This window comes from Electrophorus electricus, chromosome 2 (assembly GCF_041902795.1).
Source record: "Electrophorus electricus isolate QZ-2024a chromosome 2, ASM4190279v1, whole genome shotgun sequence".
Taxonomy (NCBI): domain Eukaryota; kingdom Metazoa; phylum Chordata; class Actinopteri; order Gymnotiformes; family Gymnotidae; genus Electrophorus; species Electrophorus electricus.
The window spans coordinates 11,874,241-11,882,186 of NC_137498.1; the positions used below are offsets into that span (position 1 = coordinate 11,874,241).

A 7,946-nucleotide genomic window follows, 5' to 3' on the forward strand; every position below is an offset into this window, starting at 1 on the left:
ATGTTTTACTTCACAATACTTTAAGAAAATTGCAAAATGACAGAAATCCACTGTTTTTGACTTATAACCTTGTACAAGATATACTCCCAGTTGTCCAAATACTCATATTTTACTTCAAATTTGTATTTTTCATAAATTTGCATGAGTCAAAAATCCTGCGTCCTGACTATGATGCATCCTGACAAATTCCCAGCATAAAACAAGGCTACACCCACAATAACAGAAATGACCTGTTTTTGACTCATTTCACCTAGTACTACATGTGCTCCCAGTTGCCAAAGACATATTTTACCTGAAAATGGCATTTTTCTTAAGAGTCATGTGTCCTGACTATGACACTATCCATACAATGTGTAACGTGGAGCGATCATGAGGCGGATGCATGAGTTGAGAAGAGCGAAATATATTAAGGGCAAATCCATAATCAGAGTCATAGTCACTTTGCAGGGTCATAGAGCCAACATAAAGAGTTTGGGAATACATCTTAAACAAACAAACAAAAGCACATGATGAATTAAACTAATAATAATAATAGTAGTAAATGACATTTAGTTTAGTTTAACATTTAGATTAAGAGGGAGTGTTTGGAAGAGGAAACAGTTCACAGCTGTGCTAAATAAATGTATTCTGCTGCTGTGTAAGACTGGGGTCAGTGTTTGTTGTGTTGTTACAGTCTCTCCTCAGACTCTGCCCTACATCCCCTTTGCTTTGGTCACTGTGATCTTCCTCCACATTATCGTGGCTGTGGTTTATTACACCAAGAGAAACAAAGGTAAAAATCTCATTAGAAAGCTGTTATAATCAGATTGTTTTCTCATTGTGTCCATTAACATCCATTTTACCATGTGTGAGTCAGATCCTGAATGAACTGAGTTGTTCTTGTACATGTGACCTGCTTCAGTGTCAGAAATGAGCAGAGTTCACTATAACACTGCTGGTGGAGATGGAACAGCTAGTCTGCAGTAGAGAAGAAAACCAAGAGAAATCAACAGACCAGCTACAGACCTACACACCTGTTTAACAGACCTGCCACACACATCTGATCAGCTGTACCCACTGACTTGAACAAGTTTGTGTGTTTGTGTGTTGGAGTTAGAGAGTCATCAGAATGTCTTCATTTGAATACACTTCCTCTCTACTGTAAGTGTAACTGTCTGGTCATTCACTAGTCTGTAGTTTTGAAGAGTGTGTGTATGGTGTGTAGCAGTAGCCTTGCTGTGTGTGTGTGTGTGTGTGTGTGTGTGTGTGTATGTAACTCAGTAAGAACGCAGGTTTGTTTTTATCTGCTCCTTGTGCTCCACGCTGCTGATGGTGAGTGTTACCTTCTCTCTACAGGTGTTGTCATCGTCATATATTATTTTACACAAAGGTATTTATATCTGGGATCAGCAGAGGGCAGCAGCACCCAGCCATCTGAAATCACACCTAAAAACATTTGGATTGGTGTTTAACTCATTTATTATGATGGCACAGTGCAGTCACAGGCATCAGAAATGGTGATCTGTGTGCTGCAGGTTGTACAGTGACAGAATTTGGTGGTCACAGATTTTGGTGTAACACCATCATTTAACCATCTGATGGCTCACAGCAATGTCTGTTTCTGCATATATTCTTAAATTCACCTTAAAGGTACTTACATGTTTGATATCACAGTGTTCAGAACAATCTCAGCTATCTTCCTAATGAGGTAGAATTTGACATAGATCACTGTATAAAGTAATATTATGGAATATGGAAATTTTTCATCTCATATGAAAAAATACCTTTACTCATGTGGACCTGTTTGGTGATTGAAATAGGTTTACCAAAGTAATGAAATACATGAATAAAGTAATATTGAAATGTCTAAGAAATGTCTAAAATGACATTGTGTACATTTATTGAGTAAAAGCATGGTCTGTTAGCAACATTAGCAGCTTTTGTTCTAAATTAAATGACCAAAATGTGCTCCTTCAGTTTAGACTCCAAACATGTCCTGTCCACCTGGGTTAAGGGAAAATAAAGTAAATTTGCTTCTTTGCCGACCTGTCCCATTAAGTGGCACTAAAATCTGCACTGTGGTTCAGTCCAGAAAATAGGAAGCAGTGCTAATTATTTGCTAATTGCTAATTAGATACTAGCATAAAGTAGAAATTGTAGGGACAAGTCTAAGACTGACAAAATATAGAACCAGAGTACATGTGGGGTTTTTTGTTTGTTTTTGGTACACTTGAGAAAAGAGGCTAACTACTAAATCAAAATGTTAAATGCTGTAAATGTCAATTTAAATATTGTCAATCTAGAACTAAATTCTAACTCCAACAACCATCATTTTGCTCTATGATTCTGTAAAAAATTTATTACTACATTATGCTATTTTTCCTAAGGAATAATTTTTTCTGCATTTTATGTGTGTATCTCTATTGAAGATATTTGACCTTTAAATAGTAGCATATTTTTTCTGTTATTAATCATGTCTTTTAAGGTCAAATGCCAACGTTGGCTGTATGCATCACTTCCACTGTGAGAGTCTATTGCTGTTTCATAAATAAAGAGCCAAAGCAGGACAGAGAGTTGTGGTTTCTGTTTACACCCACTGATAACCACATACATCATGAAGGTGTGCGTGGTGCAGTTTGACAGCAGAATGTGTGTAGAATGCAGTTCACTGACAGCAGTGGGACGCCACTGTCTGTTACTTTCTCTTTAGGACCTTAGAGTGGAAACCATTCTGAGCTGTGGTTGGGTTCACATGTACACATTACTGGTGTACAAATTCAGTGCATTGGACAGACAAGCTTGATCAGGAGGGTTGAACACCAAAGTAGAGCAGATGGTTCTGCAGATTTGTACACAATATGAAACCAGATCAGTGACATGGAAACAGTCTCACTCAGACTCAAGAAAAAACACCAAATGTAAAAATCACCTTGTATCCCAAACAGGCAACTCTGGTCCAGTGTTTGGTGTGAAAGGGTTCATATGTAGGCTGGTCATAGAAGGTGGTTGCTTAGGGCGGTAGAGCAGCATTGAAAAGGTTCTGCAAAGTGAATTTATTTTGCTGTTGACATATTAACTAAATAGTTATACTAAAATATAAATATTAGGAGTGTAATGGTACATGTATTCATCCCAAATCACCACATACACATTACGGTTCTGTGTATGCAGTCATATGGAGAGTATGTGGTAGTCTAAATGTGAAGGCTGATGAATGTAATGTGGAATCAAATTTCACACTCGCAAATTCGACGCCAAAAAAAGCTAGCAACATGCTAGGCTGGATTTAACTCAAGCACGTTAGCGACATTTACTGAATCATTAATACTATGAGCTGTTTCTTTCAAATCACCTGTGTGGGAAAGTTTCCCAGTGACCTGAGTGGTGGACGAGGACAGTGTGTTGGTGTTGTAGGGTGTGTGTGCTAAAACAAATGAACATGCACATTCAACAGCATCACCCAGATGTGTTTGTTGCTTTTGTCCTGTTGTACCACACAGTGATATCTAAACTGGGATGTGATGGATATCTTACAATCAAAGTGCTTCTGGTGAAGTGGAACTTGGAATCTTCTTCAGATATATTTATTTCTCAGGCGGTTATTAGTAATCCTTGGATCATTCTTACTACAAACTTGTAACTCTTGTTAAAATGAACTTATATTACAACTATTATTAGTTTAGCATTACTGAATTTGTAATGTGTCTAGCTGGGGGGAAATTGGCACACATGCACACACACACATATACACACGCACACACACACAACTGCTGCAATATGGCCAGACCCACATTTGAAGGACCTGGAGAAAGACATCATTATACACACCCTAAACGTACATTCAAAGTGATAAAAATCTGCTAAAGTGATACACCACCGCCCACCCCAAAATACACACACATGCTCCCACACTCACAAATACATGCATGCTCCCGTGCACACAGTATCACTGTGGCAACAGCTACTGGTTTACAGATATGACAGTTCCCAGGATGCATCTCTTCCTCCTCATATATGTATTGCTAATGTGGGTGCACTGGGTGCAATGTGTGAAATGTGCTCACTTGTTTATTTCTGTTTGTGTTATTTATTCCTCACTTGTTCATTCTGTATATGATGCAGCTGTTGGTCACTGTCCACTTGGTCAGGAAGACTGGACAGCTCATGCAAATACACACAAACACACACATACACAAGACCATGATACTTTTGGAGATTCATGGGCTTTAGGTTCTGCTGTGATCCAGCTCTGAACTTCATGGTTTAATCAATAAATCACTAACTGACTCAGGAGGGATTCTGAGGAACAATGTCACATTCACTCCAGTGACACTGTGATGTTTCAGAGAAAGCCAGATGCTCGAGGATAAAATGAAATGTGGTTTTAATCAGAAAAGGATAATCCAACACAGTCAAAACACAGGCAAGGGACAGAACCAGTACTATGGGATAAGCAGAGCCAGGGAGCATCACAGAGAGGAACTACAGTCCAGGTCGAAATCTAGAGAGACAAAATATTCAGGCAGACAAATACAAGATGGGCAAAAAACAGAAATAAGAAATACAATATATAACATTCATCTAGCACTTTTTTTCCCGAAGCAACTTACAATTATGACCAAATACAATTAGATCCATTGAGAATTAAGGGTCTTGCTCAGAGGCCCAACAGTGGCAACTTGGTAGCAGTGGGGTTTGAATGGGCAACCTTCTGATTACTTTAACCACTGAACTACCACTGCATAACACACTGAATGCAATACAATACAAGTGGCAATATTTCCCAAAATGCCACTCACAGGCAGTACTACTCTATCCTCAATCCTGTTCTCCTTCTGCTGCTGGGACTCATCCTACTGTATGAAAAGAGTTATTTACATACACCAATACACACACACACACACACACAAATACATGTATACACATCAATAACTACACGCACACATTATACAATCAGAGCTATGAGAAGTTCTCAGTCTCACGTTTTTTTCTTCCTTAGCAAAGAGATGGTGACAGACTGATAGCAGAGACGGACCAAGTCGACCAAGTACTGCATCGAACAACCCTGCCTCCTAGAGTCCAGAATATGGCGCACTTCATAGATCGGGGCACATTCAGAGCTGTGGAGGAGTGGCCTCGGGAGAGACCTCATCCAAGGGCCCTGGAATCACAGGCTTCAGAAGGACCAAATGAAACGACCTTGAAACACAAAAGTGAGCAGGTAAGTTGATATGTGATTTCATTCATGTGCTTTGTAATTTAATTCAGACCTATAAATTTGGGACCCAGCTTGCGACATGACCCTGGCTTGCAGAAGTCATGCGTAGAGAGCCACACTCTGTCACCAGGTTGGTACAGCAAGGTCTCCCTCCCATGTCCTGAAACCTGCGAGGAATGAGCCCACGTCAACAGGTGGTCACGGCACGAGGTAGGAACATACTGTTTCCCTGACGGACACACCTTTGGAATGACTGTGTCTTGCATGGCCTGTTCTGTTTCATCATCAATTTCCCATTGTATAGATGACAGGTGTATCCAGCTAGGAAGGATGGTTTCCATCTCCTGTCTCCTCCAAGGAAACACAGGATAAGGTATCAGCTTTAGTATTCCGGGTCCCGGGATGGTACACAATCTTAAAATCAAATCTCGAGTTGTTTAGCTGTAGGCATGTATTCCAGATTCCTGTGGTCGGTGATAACAAGAAAGGGATGAGTCGCCCATCTAACCAACACCTTCACTCTTCTAAGGCCAGTTTAATGGACAACAGTTCACGTTCTCCTATTCAGTAATTACGTTCCACTGGTGATAACTTATGGGAACAATAAGCTACTGGGTGTAACTTGGACCTATCTTGTCCTTGTGAAAGTACAATAAAAGGTGGTTTTCCATTCATCACCTTTCTTGATCCTTATCAAATTAAATGCACTACGGAGGTCTAAATTGGTGAAGATCTTGTCTTCTTGTAGTAGTTCCAGAGTGAGAGGAATGAGAGGTAACAGGTATGAATATTTCTTGGAAATGTGATTTCGGTAGTCAATACAGGGACGAAGACCTCCGTCCTTCTTTTTTACAAAGAAAAATCCTGATACCATGGGGGAAGTGGATTTCTGAATAAAGCCTTGACTTAATGCTTCATCTATATATTCCTCCTTGATCCTCTCTTCTTCTTGGGAGAGAGGATAAATACGAGCCTTGGGAAACACAGCTACCTCCAGGAGCTCAATAGCACAGTCGTAGGGAAGATGGGGAGGTAACAGGGTTGCTTTTTTCTTACTAAAGACGAAAGAGAGATCCTGGTATTCCGGAGAGAGGGAAAAGGCTTGTGTATCAGCAGGGCTCTCAACAGTGGTGGAATATAACTGGACAACTGGTAATATCAAACAATTTCTTAGGCATTGAGATGACCACTGAGTGATTTCCTTACGTGACTATGATATAATTGGGTCATGTTGTTCTAGCCAAGGTAGACCTAAAATGACTGGAAATTAGGCATCTTCTATGACAAGAAATGAGATAATCTGTAATCGGGCTCAAATCCAGGTCAGATAGCTAATGACCCAACACTTGGCTGGGTGAGCTACCACACTTTAATGAAGGTGGGCCCATGTGCAAAACAATTAGATCTTAGAACAGAAAACAAGAAAAGTAAAAACCCAATGGTGGGGAAGCAAACCGCTTTGTTGCGAGGCAAACAAGCTCCCGCTAGACTACAGCAGACATAAACTTTCCTCCCCTTATATTGCACTTCAAAGCAATGGAAGATAACAAAACATGTCAAACCCCAAGACAGCACTGACCAGCTCAGCCAGTCTACTAGGCTACACCAAAAGTGAGCAGAAGGCCTTCAGTATTTTGAGGAGTTCCCTTCAGTATTCTGAGAAGAGTCTCATATATAGTCAGGGCCATTGGACCTGGACTTCACCGTCTCTCACACCAATCTTATTCCCACTTCCTAAAAAAAGAGAGAAGCCTGCAGCCAAGGGATCAGTTAAGATGAGGCAAAAAGCAAAAGAAAAAATAATGTATATGTAACATGCTGCAACCGTCCCTGATCTGGGCTGAGTTGCAACATCTGACTTGCAACATCTGACTTCTTCTATTCAAATAAATAAGTGGATGTGTTGCTGAAGCCAGGGGTACCCCAAAATCAGTTGCAAGTTGGGAGCTGAGTGTGGAAAAAGGGAAAACAAAGGATGCCATGGGAAGAATGGCAGCCCTGATGCACTGGGGAAAACCAAACTCTGAAACTTCCCAAACAAAAACAGAAAACAGAGCGGTACTTTAGTGGCTAAGGGGAGCCTCGGGAGAGAGACAGACTCGAGAGGGGAAAACTGCAGAAGGGAGGGGACGTGTAAAAACACAGACACCCACAGTAGAAGAGCGATGTAGCACAAGGGCTCACAGACATCGATACCCATAGTTACAGGCTAGGAGCTTGGCTCAAAACGTTAGCAAACACCCAGCACTGAATTACTGGGCTTATATAGATCTCTCCCCAGCTGTTGGGCATCAAGCCTGATTAGTAGCGTGTCTGACTCGGGGCCTCCCTCTGGTGGCCGGAGGAGGCCTCGGCCTGGTGCCAACCCTTATATGATCTCTGAGTGGTGTACGTTTGTGGTAAGTTTTATGGATGTAGTGCGGACTGTAATGGAACCGGCTCCTACTGGTGATCCGTTCAGAGCCGACAGGCGAAGAGGATTGGGTAATAGCTCCACTGGAATGTCCCAATTCCCGTACAACATGTGTGTGTATGAAGTTTCCCTCAGCTCCTGAATCAACTAAGGCTGCAAACACAGAAGATGGTGCAGGAGGCCCAACATAAACAGTTTTAAAAAATTACTTAACGATCATCTTTCTTGGTGGCAAGATCTCTATCTTCTTTTCTGACGTGGGTTGCCTGATCCGTCTATGGCTCAGTGATGCTCGATTAGGTCGAAGACCACAATCCCTGATAACATGTTCTAAGT

At 41.2% G+C, this 7,946-nt stretch overlaps 1 long non-coding RNA gene across 1 annotated transcript; it reads left to right on the forward strand.

The window, feature by feature from the left end:
* Window positions 1-677: 677 nt before the first annotated feature.
* Window positions 678-5,871, forward strand: LOC145660221 (uncharacterized). Its single transcript, XR_014126423.1, has 4 exons — window positions 678-772; window positions 4,979-5,407; window positions 5,502-5,570; window positions 5,658-5,871. It is a non-coding gene; the product is annotated as an uncharacterized LOC145660221 (long non-coding RNA).
* The last annotated feature ends 2,075 nt before the right edge of the window (window positions 5,872-7,946 follow it).